The sequence below is a fragment of the Eleginops maclovinus genome, chromosome 4 (genome assembly GCF_036324505.1).
Source record: "Eleginops maclovinus isolate JMC-PN-2008 ecotype Puerto Natales chromosome 4, JC_Emac_rtc_rv5, whole genome shotgun sequence".
Lineage (NCBI taxonomy): Eukaryota > Metazoa > Chordata > Actinopteri > Perciformes > Eleginopidae > Eleginops > Eleginops maclovinus.
This window is the reverse complement of record NC_086352.1, coordinates 26,583,980-26,597,863: the sequence shown is the minus strand read 5'-3', so window position 1 is coordinate 26,597,863 and position 13,884 is coordinate 26,583,980. Positions and strand designations below refer to the sequence as shown.

At 41.1% G+C, this 13,884-nt stretch overlaps 1 protein-coding gene across 3 annotated transcripts in view; it reads right to left on the bottom strand.

Moving 5' to 3' along the window:
- Window positions 1-13,884, bottom strand: part of lrp4 (low density lipoprotein receptor-related protein 4) — a 108,715-nt gene that overhangs the window by 47,651 nt on the left and 47,180 nt on the right. The gene's annotated exons all lie outside the window — the stretch shown is intronic.

Here is a 13,884-nt window from a genome sequence, read left to right as displayed (position 1 = left end):
ATTACCATTTCACACGTGTTTTACTGGCTCTTAAAGCCCGCACCATCAAACTATAGATAAGCGGATGATACAGCAGATCATTCTAATTACTCTACGAGTCCTTTGTGTTTTGTAAACCTTGGATGAATCTTTCAGCATCTTCAGGGGTTTCAAACTCACGTGATTGACCATCAGACGTCACTCGTAGCTTAGCTGGGTAAATTATTCCGTACCGTATGTTCATTGATAACAGTTGTTGTTTTACCCGGTCGAAACCCCTCCTACGTCGGTGGAGCTCCGTAGAAAGATCCGGGAAGAACATGATCTCCTGACCGCCGCAGATGACTTTGCCTTTGGCCCTGGCTGCTCTCATCACCCGACCTTTATCCTGGAAGTTTAAAAACTTCACGATGAGGACTCTCGGTCTGGTCAATCGATTAGGTTGTGTCCGGCCGGGCAACCTGTGTGCTCTTTCGATGAGAGGTTGTCTTGGGAATGCCTCTGGTCCCAGCGCTTTGGGGAGCCACTTCTCCAGGAAAGCCACCGCATCATTTCCTTCCATCTTCTCCGGTACGTTAACTAGTCGCAGGTTGGATCGGCGAGAGCAGTTTTCAAGCTCGCCGAGTTTGTTCGTGAGGAGAGTAACTTGTTTAACCAGCGCATCAGTCTTGCCTTTCTCTGAGTTAACTGTGTCCTCTACGCTGCTGATGCGCACTTCTGCTTCATCCATGCGAGCCGAGAAGTCCTGCACGTCCCTCTTAACCTCTTGGATTGCTTTCAGGACCATATCGGTCTTTGTGGAAAAGTCATTTCTAATCCCATCGAGTATCTGAATAATGTCCATGTTGTGGGCCCCTCCAGCATCCACGTCTCCGTGACACACGTGGCTAGCTTCACCTGTTTAGTTAGCTAGGCTGTTAGCATCTGAGACCTCCTCTTCGTCACTCGGAGAAAAGTGTGCTTTAGATTTGTTTTGTGCTTTCTTTGTCGGCATATTGTCGCGGGTGTACAAAAATAAGTCGCCGCAAATGATAGTTATCACTGTTCATGCAGTTAAAAGAAAATTTACAGGATTTTACAAGAATATCGACAGGAGCTCAAAAAAGACGTGTGCTTAGGTCGGTGTCATAACCACGCCCATAATCTGCATTTTGATACAGTACCTGTCAATGTACTAGTCCAGACTTTATACGCGGTATCCGGGACTTGAACCGCAGACCCTCGGGTTTCCACAAGCTACTTCACCTCCATCTGCCTCATTTCTACATGTCTTACAACGCTTTGTTATCTCAAAAGGAAAAGTGGGTCTCTTTGTTTACCAAGTTACAGTATTAATGAAGTAGGTATTTTCGCAGTTAGGAAAGAAGTCAGAGCGCTGACAGAAATATGCCACAGCAAAAAACACATCAAAGACTGTGTTACATTTCACAAGCCTCTGATGACAGATGCACAACGCAATGCATTTTGGTCCATTTCCATCTCCTGTTGTGCTCCATTAATTATGTAATATTGTCATGTCCTGCTGAGCGTTTGATGTGGATGTTTGGATATTTGCTTAAAAGAACTTGCCAAAGCATTTGACATTGATGTTCAGTCACCACCCAGAATGATCCTTCCAGGTCTCACACACACACACACACACACACACACACACACACACACACACACACACACACACACACACACACACACACACACACACACACACACACACACACACACACACACACACACACACACACACACACACACACACACACACACACACACACACACACACACACACACACACACAAGCTTTTCTCATCCTGGCTATAGATTTCCCACTTACTCTACACATGTCATCTCTAACCCACACACAACACAAGTGAAGTCCTAGCTCATTTCATTCCTTTCCGATGGTATAAAGCTGAACAGATATTTTCGGTCATATAAGAATCTGTGTTTTTTCTGTTTGCATCTCCTCATGTCAAGCATTTAGCCAAGATAATGAAGATGTTCAGTTCCCCACAAATGCTTCCTACAGAGACGAGGGGAAAACCTGGAGGTGACCCAGCCTGCTTAAGACTGAAAGAGAAAACCTTTATTTGAGCCTCTTGGATGAATTATTCTAGTCAGACAACAGACTCGTCTGTCCTGCTGTGAGATCTCAGCATCGCCTGAATGCTGCTCTTGAAACAGGAGTGTTCTAACCCATTTTGTTTTTTATTTTTAACTATTTGTCTGTGAGAATGTCAGTTATTATTTAGTATCCATCTATTAATCTCTCTGAGCCCTATCAATTCTGCATACTCATTGGCTGTGTCTTGTAGTAAGAATGTGCAGGTCTGGCTTACCGGATTGTGTGTGTGTGTGTGTGTGTGTGTGTGTGTGTGTGTGTGTGTGTGTGTGTGTGTGTGTGTGTGTGTGTGTGTTCCATGTCCTAAGGAAGATGTATGTGTGCGTCTTTAAGTGGCCTTGAGCAGCAGAGTTAATGGCCAGCCCTTGACTGTAGAGCAGCTGAAACAAGTGGCCGTAATGGGACCAATATATCTGCGGAAACATCGCTTATCACACCGGCTCGACGGATGGGAGGATGGACCGAGAGAGAAAGAGAGAGAGAGAGAGAGACTGAAAAACAGATGTGTACTCTAGAGAGCGATACAGGAGCCTGCGAGTCTAATGTGAATATTTCATCCGAGGAGCTTTAACAAAGGTTTTCTATTTCAGTCCAAAACATGTCGGTTCATCTCCGGATTACTGTCGTCTCTACCGGAAACATTCATTCACGCTGGTGATCTGTGTATTTTTCATTATTTTGACTCCATGTTTGCTTTTTAGCAGCCATTGCACACAGCCACACACACACACTTGCATGACTTTGCTAATGTAGCTCAGTTGAGGGTAAACTGTGTAGTCAAAAAGAAGGAAGAACAAGTTTCAGGAATAAATACATTTAAATAATTCCCACGCAAATAATGTGTTTTCTTCTTTGACATTAACATTATTTTTGAACCTCTTTGCTTGCCGTCATCTTAGACTACTGTTTTCTTGTTTCAAACTTTATCTTATATCTAAGATATGATAAGACGTGAGCTTTTTGTACTGCCTTTAAGATTATGACAGCATCACTGGGAGGAAGATAAATACAAACGTTTTGGATAAAGCGCAATTTAGAAGTAGAAACGGATGATACACATGGTATTTCACAACAAGTCTGGAGACTCCTAACTTCACAATCTAGATTACAAACATAGTCGTACTTTGACTTAAAAGTCTCAGTCACAGAGTTTAAATAGGGTTAAAAGCAAAATGAGTCAAAGGGAGAATAATCCCCTCTCTCAGACCTTCCTTACTTGTATACCTCTGAGACTCTGCACCCAAATTATTCATGTTCTTGCATGTAAAGGGATTCAAAACATTTGCCTTTGTTCTCTGTTCTCACTTCCTCTCTTCACTCTCTCAGTTTTCTTGGATTTTTTTGGGAAAAAAAGCATAAAGAGCACCTGAGATTAACTGTTTTTGGCTATGAATTCAAGTGTGATTTAGGAAAGCTGGTAACGGCATCACTACTGCAGCTCCAAAAAGGACTCTGTGCAGGATTTTTGGATAGTTTGTCATTTTTCAGGATTTAAAGAGTATCTCCCTTGTCCTTGCACAGCACCATTCTCCAACTCACACTAATCCCCTCTGTTCCTCTCATCCGTCTCACTCTCTGCAGCTCTGCTCGCTCTTTATTTGCCTCTCATAGCCGGCCCCGACAGAGGCGGCTTATCTGATTCTAGGCAGCTCTGGTCGCTAGCCAACGCATATTTCAGTCCGTCAGAGCGGAGTGGCGCTGCCAGCATAGTTTTTCTTGGCAGCATGTCCCGCAGCAGCCAGTGTGAGGGGGCTCTCTCCATCATTCTCCAACTCTACGGCAAATGGACCTTCAGCCACAGACACATTGCCACCTGACAACTCTCTGCACGTTCACTAGCTTTGTTTATGGCTGTATCATTATTATTAATATCATAGTCGATGTATCAAACTTAAGACCATGTGAGGAAGACCGTTCTTATCTGTACGTCTTTTGTTTGTAAAAAGTAGGAGTTGGTCAAGTGAATAATAATTCTCTCCGAATTGTAGATGGGTTTAAATGCATCAAAACCGTGCTTGAGTACACTACTCATATTTAATGAACTGCAGACATCGTCACAAGTCATTTTACCGTCCATCAAGAGAGAACTATTTAGAAACATCTGCTTGTTGCCATGACAAATCTCCGTCGAGTACTTTACACCAGTGAGCAACACTCGTGTGCTATCATCCATTCAACCCACACATTTTCGCCTTAAGAGGCTGTATGACAGGTATTACCCTGATGCGGACTAATGATGACATTAAAGGACTATTATGATTATGTGTTGTTGGCTGAATGCAGTTATCATTTCTCAAATGTTACCTTGACTGTCCTTTGGACACCCACCAACAGCAGGTAATTCATTATTATGTTTTCTTGCCAAGCATAATTCATTGTGAACGTATTAAACAGGGTGATAGGGGATAGGAAAAAGACCTCGGACAAAAGGAAACAGTTTTCAAAGAAAAGAAGAGGCAGCCTTGAGTCAGAATGTGGGAGAAATTAGAAAATACTTGCAATCTCCTGTAGAAAAACACAAAAAATGCATTGAAAAGAAAATAGAAAAAGTCATGGCTGTTACGCCTTGACATGCCCACGTTTATTTTGAGGAAATGTTGGTGGAAATTGTGGTTCGATTCAGTTTCTATATTACATTCTCAAGTGATTATGTAAGTTTTCTTGTTCTGGATCATTGAGCCATACAAAAAAGTCAGACTGTATGCAGCTTTGATTTTTGATAATAGGACCGTCTGAGAAACTTCAGGCAGGTAATAAACATTCACACACACACGTGGATGAATCACTTGTGTGTGCCACAGCAAACGCAGCTGGGGCTTTCTGTCTGGTTATGTGAAAGTGGATAAATGCATCGGTCTACAACATCAGCAGTCAAACTGCGTTTTCATTAAGTGATACTTTCAACAAGTTGATGAAGTTCATTCATTTAAATTGAAGCTGAAAACCAAACAAGCATGTTGACAGGAAAACATCAACAGAAATCAAATGAACCAATTTAATGTGTTTTTACAATAAACAATAATTCCAAATGGCAGTCACCATTGTGTTTGTCTTGCATGTCTAGGGTTGCATATCAATCATTATTTTCAATTAATACAATAATTGTTTAGCCCATAAAATGTCAATCCCAATGACTAATGCCTACCACAAGTTTTCAGGGCCCGAGGTGATGTCTGCGGATTGTTTATTTTGTCTGGCTCCAAATAAAAGTAGTGTGGTAGCATGATAATAAATTAAAGTGATGAAGAAACGAAGCGAAGCTGAAACAAAAGTGGACGACACAAATCCCTAGAGCAGCTATCAGCGACAGATTCTTACAACGAAAATACCTTATCTCTATCTGACACTTTTCAAGTAAATCACACAGCTGTATCCACAAGTGATGCCTCCGCCTCAATAAAAGGCAGCCAAAAGGCAGGAGGGGTAGTTTTGTTGTTCCTCTGATATAGACAAGAGCAACCGATCTAGGTACTTTCCCTCTATGTAATAGCCCCACCCCTATTGTTATTTGAATGGCGGTAGATACAATGTCTGAAGTTTTACGCCAATAACTTGGATTTCCTTTGCTTGTCAGTGTTTTGTATATCTCAATGCAATATATTATATGAAGTACTTTGATGAAGGACTTTAGCCTCATTAGCATTAGCAACAGCTGTGACGAAGTGGTTTTTCCACAGGCATACATGGAGATACTGTCAAAGTCCCATAATGATTCTAGATCTTTTATTTCACCATCTTTATTTCTAGGTAAAGAAAAGAACATTGTTACTTTGGATCTTTTTTGTTGTTTGATGTGTAACTACACAGCAGCTTCTAGGCATGATAAAACTCTCAGTTTTTACTGGAAAGGTAATGAAATTGAAAGATTGCCATGTCTTTTTCATTGTTTCATTCATCATGGGGGAAATTCAAAAGTACACAATTATATACAATTCTATAATAATGTTCCACGCAGCAGTTTTAAGCCTTATCCATCACCTCTGTTTTGTTTAAAAGACAAGCGGAACACATTTAAAACCCACTCAAACAAGCTCCTACAAGATTTAAAAAGAAGTTAAAGCCAGGCCGCAGACCAACAAGCTCTTTGTCTGTCTTCTTATTCCTGTCTCTTTCTCTGCCCTCAATCAGCCTCTAATCACGCCTAGGGCTGAACGATTAATTGCGTTTGCGATAATATCGCGATATGACAAAACGAGATTTTCCAACCGCAAAGGCCCGATTTGACTGGTCACGTGATCTGGTCACGTGACTTGTGAGTGAGCCGAGCGGATCCGAGCGAAGCCGAGCAAGCAGGGAATGAAGCCAACACTGCGCTTGAACCTGTTGCATAATTTCCTCAGGCTCGTCAGAAGAGTGCATGGCTGGAAGTTTGGTACCAAAGAGGGGCGGCACGTCAGTTGTGTGGAATTATTTTGGCTTTAAAAAGGAAGATGCTGTGCAACCTTAGGTATTGTGCATAACGTGCCTCGCTACTGTTGCTACCTCACGAGATTCACGATTGTAATCACGATTGATTTATTGCTTGTGTTTGTTGAAAAATACATGACAGGAGGACCTTGAAAAAATAATCGCATATTAAATCGCAATTGCAATATTGAGGAAAAAAATCGCAATTAGATTATTTTCCAAAATCGTTCAGCCCTAATCACGCCCTCTTCTGTGGGAACAAGTGTGCTCACCTCATTTACTGAGCAGAGAGTAAATATTTAGGAAGGAGGCGGAGTGGAGGAGAGGAGAAATTGTATGGAGGGGACGAAGAAAAAGGAGGAGGATTATGCTAATGTCTCCAAACAACTACCGTCAAATACCGAGACAGAAAGCGAGGATGAGTCAGGACAAACGAAGCAACAGAACAAACTCAACCACATGGTGAGAAATAAATGAGAAAGTCTTGGGTAAAAAGAGAAGTGAGTTGAGTTTGTAGGTGTCCTGTGGTCAGACGGAAGGGGGAAGAAGGATGCAACGACATAGGGAGGCATGGAGAAAAAAGATGAAGGGACGGAGAGAGAAACTGACACATAGAAAAGGAGGGAATGGGGTCTTAATCTTCTCCGCTCCTGCTTTCGGATCAGCTGAGCCCCCGCGGCCACAGCTTCTCTCTGATTGGCCAAGACGGCAGAAAGCGTTGGATTAAAGAACGGAGGGGGTATTTCTTATTTTTTTTGTGCTTTATGTGTGAGTTTGAATCAATGCCCTTGTGAGAACATGTTTGAGTTTTGGGGGATTTTTGGATGGAGGACTCTGTGGTCATTCCAAACTCGTTTTGTTCAAATACTGCTTTTTAGGTTTGATGTAGGGTTAGGGGTCGGGATTAGATTTAGTCTTTTAAGCCAGAAACATATCTTAAGCCTTTCAAAAGCCTAACTGACATTACAATAGTTGAAACAGACACAGGTTTAAGGCAGACATCTGGAGATTAAAGTCATCTTTATCCAGAGGTACTTTGCTAAAAACCTGAAATCAAACAAGATCAGCTTTGTCAGAAAAATCAAATGTGATCTGATATTAACATGAATCAAAGTGTTCCACTACTGCCTAGCAATCATGAAATGAGGTCTTCATTGCATAATCAAGGTGTTAATTGGCCTTAATTCTGCACTTTAGGTTCATTAGTGCATTGATGTTTGCATGCAATGTTGAAAACAACCAACTCTGTAATAAAATGCCCCTGTTAATAATAGAACATGCCAGAAAGTTATTGGATATAAAGTCCAACAAAATTTGGAAAAGCTATTTGTTCAGCATTCAACCCACTCTACCTTTGAAGGACAAAACATTTATTAACACTTATTCTGGCTGCTAAATTAACTCGAGAGACTGATTTCCAAATGGGAAATATAGAGCACACTATACTTGGCTTTCAATTGGGTTTGATTTTGAGAACACTGTTGCTAGGCAACTGACAACAAAAATAACAGACTTTCCCAAAATCACTTTTCAGAAATGATGATTGATTCTCTGTTTCTTGCATTTCAACATCATGTTACAGAACAACAAATACAGCTCTGGAAAAAATTAAGAGACCACTCCAAATGTTTCTTAAATCTTCATCTCTTCATGTATGTCAGCCATTACAGTGTCTGTTGAATTCTAACACTGAGAAAAATTGGGAGTAGTTTATAAAATACAATAAAAAAAAGACATACCTATTAATAATAAAACAAGAGGAAATGATAATGCTGAAGTGCCCCTTAATTTTGTCCATGTATATATAGTTAGTAACACATGTAGAGCTTCCTTAGGCCTAGGATTTGTTCAAACATCAGAATAGGTGAAGTCAGAAGCTTTACGAAAAAATGAATTGTGGATCGTTCAAATGGATTTGTCTCATAAATATGTGGTACATATGCCATTGGGAGGGCCTGCTATACCTATCTGGAAATGCATCGAGTGGAGGGTTCTTATAAGTGTGTGTGTGTGTGTGTGTGTGTGTGTGTGTGTGTGTGTGTGTGTGTGTGTGTGTGTGTGTGTGTGTGTGTGTGTGTGTGTGTGTGTGTGTATTTGAATATAGAGTGCACACCCATTTCATAAACCTCACAGGCTTGTGTGAGTTGACGGCAGTGGAAGCCAAACGTCATGCAGCGCTTTCAATCACGCACAACAGAGATTTTCCTCTTCCATTTCATCTCACATCCACCCAAACACACACACACACACACACACACACACACACACACACACACACACACACACAAACACACACGCGCGCACACACACGGTTCTTCACATATATCTCCTCTGCAACCCTGTCTCCTCACTCTGGCCCAAAGCATTTACTCTTTCATAACCCCAACTGCTTTGTGCCCATGCCTCTGTTTGTGAGTGTGTGTGTGTGTGTGTGTGTGTGTGTAACTTGAAGGAGGCAATACTGGCGGAGGGGGAAGCGATGGGGAGGAGACGCATGGTGAAGTTACAGAAGATGGAGAAGTCTTCCTAGGTTTTTCAGTCTCAGCTGTTGCGGTTACTGTTGGTATAAACCGCTTACACATCAGAGTGTTGATAGGTTTTATTTCCTTGAACTGGGAGGGCAGATCAGAGAAACTGAAAACCAGATAAGATAAGAGACACAATCATAAGTCATACTCAATAAGGCTGTTGGCCTTTTCCATCTTTATGGTATCAGCAGAGTTCAGAAGGAAACGTGTAAATAAAAGTACTGTTCAGGGGGCAACGTGGATAGAATGGCACATACAGATGGAATTGGAGGAGTCGAGCCAAAACTTAAAAAAATAAAACACATTACCTTTGAAACATCCCAAGACCTTTTCACTTACTGCATGGAACTGAATTCAAGATAAACATCAACACAAGAGTGTGTCAATTAGTATAACAAAACACAAGTTTGAAGACAGCATTAAGAGACTATAAATCACTTTGAGGAGAAAGTCATTAGGAAGATGTCTGAATGGGATCAACAGGTCATAAAATAATGAATTAATGTACATTTTGGGTCCAGAAAAAACAAACATTCTGTGTTTTACAAAGTTACAGCAGTTTTATGAAGCCCCTGCATCACACGCACAACAAAATAAGGTCTGGGGCATCTAAAAGCTGTGAATCATGAAGCCAAGAGTATCTGAAAGGATTATAAAACTACACGTGTTAGAACAAAAATATGTATACGTTTTCTACTTTATTCTTTACATTATAGAAATGTTTCAATGGACTGGAATGTGGATTGTGAAGAGAGCAGTAAATAGGTTAGGTTCACAACATAAAGGATCTTCTTCTTCATCACTTTTCCTAGCCTTGTCCCTTTTCAGCACTTTCCATTTCAGTTTGCCTTCGCTGACTGAGCAGCCTTCAACACACTGAACACGGCCATTTCTATAGAAACCAGATTCACAAAGGCAGCAAGTAACCTCCTTATGAAGGGTTTATGTCTTTGGAGCTGAATGCCAAGAACATAAACATATATTCCTCTAATGGAGCAGTGCTTCATGTCGGAGTCTCTCACACCTCACGCATTTGGCCTGCAATCAAACATAGTAAAGTTTGTTTTTCTGCCCATGTGCCACCCGGAGCTGTGAACACTCCCCGAGCTCCGGCAGATGGATCAATGAAAAAGGGGTGTTATTAATTTGATGAAACCTCTATGAGTTATGCCTTCATTAAATTTCATCAGTGCTTATTAATGTCTTGTCCTTGAGATGTGTGACCGTGTAACATGTTGTTCCTGCTCTTCGACTAGTGAGGCGTAGATACCTGCATTACCAATGGCTGCCTTGAAACTAGGTTCGAGAGTTGACTACATTTTATCGATTTGGATTTACTTTTCTCACTACCACGTTTTACAAGCATATTTATCTCCCTGCCATGGCTCCGGTCTCAAAATGTCATAAAGAATTGAAGGGTAGAATCATCAGTTTAGAGAGGCAAGGGATTTCAATAAATCAAAAAACTAGGAACGAATTCTCAATAGGAAAATATTCTCAACTCCCATCCCTACGTCAGAACTGTAGTGTTATTAATACAGAACAGTAAAAGTGTACTGTCAATCAAAAATGATCAGCAGAAATATCGAATACAGTATTTGTAGATAAGGAGATAAATGGAATATATGTATTACTCTGTGTATCAACATTAATAATTGTTGTGTTTTCATTAGCTTAAAATGGGCCATTCAAATGTACAAAGGGAGTGAAGAGAGTGCGCCATGTTGCACCGCTATGTTTTTTATAGTAGCTCAAAACTAAGCCCCCAGAAAGTGCGCCGGACATCAATGCTAGTTTTCGTAGAGGCCAAACGGTGGTACTACTACTTTTGTGTCAGTCCGTGGATACACACACACACACACACACACACACACACACACACACACACACACACACACACACACACACACACACACACACACACACACACACACACACACACACACACACACACACACACACACACACACACACACACACACACACACACAGGATAACTCAAGTCTGCAGCCTCTATAGGCACAAATACAGGTACTTTTGCTCTCGAAAGTCAGGCCATTTTGGCTTCTTGCGCCATTGAGCAACTTCCATAAGAATTAACAGGGTGCTATCTCCAACAGTGCATTCATTCTGAATAGATCCATGCTCAAAACAGACTGAAATATGCAACCTCATCGCTAGATGCCACCAAATTCAGCAAACTGCTACTTACACTGACTGTTTGTCTATAAATAGGTAGATTTATGATCCCAGAGGTAAGCCCCCCCTTCTCCACCCAGTGTGGTCAACTACAAACACACAGATGTTACATGTGGGGTGAGCAAGAGGGCGGCCGGCTGTAGATACCATTTCCTCCTCACCGTCTCACATCAACAAATCCTTTTCTAGTTAGAGTTCCTACACTGACATTCACAACACACACATGCACAGACATATGACTGTATAAGAGGATTCATGCATGCTCATTTCGGTCCCTCATTTCTCCTCCTAATTCCCTTTTTGGTCCCTGTGCAGCTATGAAACTTGATATGAGGGAACGCTAGCACACGACACCAGCCCTGCACACACATTACAGTCACATCTGCACTACACAATTTCCACATGATCGTAATTAGATCTGAAGTTTACACGGATAGCTTCATAGCCAAAGTCGGCCACTTTGCCTCAGCTCCTATTCTCCTGAGTTTCACAGACACACATTATTCCATTGTGATTCAGCACAATTGCGCTTTCTCTACAAATTGTTAAATTGGTGTTAATGATAATCATGTTAAAGTTCAAACAAAGTCTGGATGCCACAAACTGCACTGCAACCACTCGGCTGAAAAGAGGTATTCTGCTGTTTGTGCGTGTTTCTTGCGATGCTCCATTCTCACGGTCACACACGTCTGAAATTCCGCCTCGTATGCTCTCTCCGTCATGCATTGGAACTGTGCCTCCATGAATTAAATACTGTTTCTGAGCCGTCGTTAAAAAGCATAACATTTCAACTGCACGGTTTTTACGATCCGACTTGCTTTATTCAATCAGCGTAATAGAGGTTGGGTCACGTGGGATTTAACTCCCTACCGTGACACACAAAAACAAAACGCAAACACACAGCATTTTATTCAACACACACACACACACACACTCACACACTCACACACTCACACACACACACACACACACACACACACACACACAACTCATTATCTGAGGAAATAATCTTTCAGTGAGATGGAACTGATCCTAATTTACAATTGGTGTGTGCCCTCTTAAAACAAATCACAGGTTGCAAAATGACAGTGCGTAGTTTATAAATGACCTTTAAGAAGTTCAAATGTGTAAAGAGTGCTTTTGTTTCTTAGTTGGGTTAAATTGAAATATATTAGGAGACCTAAATGGGTTGATGTATGATTTCACAAAGAGCACTAAAATTAAATAATTGAATGTCTTATTTTTGGTTTTATCCATCTAATCATGTTACGACCCCCTCAGTTTTATCTTAATGTTGTGTTGTATGTCCTAATAATAGCCCAGAACTCAAATAATTTAACATAATACCAACAAATGCATAGAGATAATTAAGTTCTGTAGTTGTTCAAAACTTACAAATCTGAATCTGAGATTTTCAATTTAAAATGCACAATGTACATACACCCTGGTTTAAAGTTGAATAGTTGACAGTATGTTTATGTTTAAATAAATACTGAAGGACTATATCTGTAGTTTTCAATGTCTGGCTGCTAAAACAACAACATCAATCTCTATGATATGAGCTCCATGGTTACGAGATTGACTACAGTGAGTTCAAGAGGACGATTGTCCAGCATTGGAGCAGAAGATCGATCAGACAGTACTAATGGATTAGAAATGTCCAGCTAGACGCTCTGATATTTGTCAGCTGCTTCCATGTGTCTCCTTAAATAGCTAACGTAGTGTAGATCGATATGGGGCGATCAGGCTGACTGAACATTGAACTGGCCAGAGATCAATAACACTTAGCATCCCCTCTCCCAACCCCTAACTAGCTTAATGTGACACAGGAAGACTGATGGAGACAGAACATCAACACACACACACACACAGAAAAAATCTCACACACCTCTCAAAGAGGCTTAGGAAGTGTCAAACAAAAAGGGCAGCATCTGCTTCTCTACTCTATATATTCGAGCAGAAAAAAGGAAAAAAAGAAGGAGACCCCCTCACACTGACATTTCACATCAATACACAGAAGTGTAAAAGAGGAGCAGCAAAGATCTCCTCCACTTGACAAACTGACATTCTCTACAGGAAAATACTCCTGTCTGGCTCGACTGCCAAGAAATCCCTCCAGCCAAACGCTGTATGCTGCCAAAAGTCACTCAAGCATTTTTCTGCACGGGGCATACACCACGCAGAGTCTCTGCATCAGAAATACTACCCCGCCTGGACCAGTGACCCGCTCACTGTTTCACTGGGTGATGATGATGTCCATATGGGCCCAATTATATGTTTTCCTCCTATTCTAGAGTATGTTTCTTGAAAAAAAAAATGGTTGTATCTTTCTAGCAAAATTCAGAAGTCATGCACTTTCACAAATTTGAGGAAGAAGCTGCAAAACACAACCAGAGACTGGGTTGAGTAGTGATAGTTTAACGCCTTGCTCAAGGGAAGATACTCAGTCGAGAACAGCTGATCTATTCAACTATTTACAACCATTTTTTCCAGGCTGATTTAACAAGCAACTTCACTATCCTATTTATGGCCAAAATTAAAATGGCACCAATTTAATAACCGTTCATAAATACCCCCAAAAATGTTAAACGACAACCAAAAGTCTAAATGTGTGTATCCAAGCGCAATTCTGTTTTTGTCCTGAACAAAATG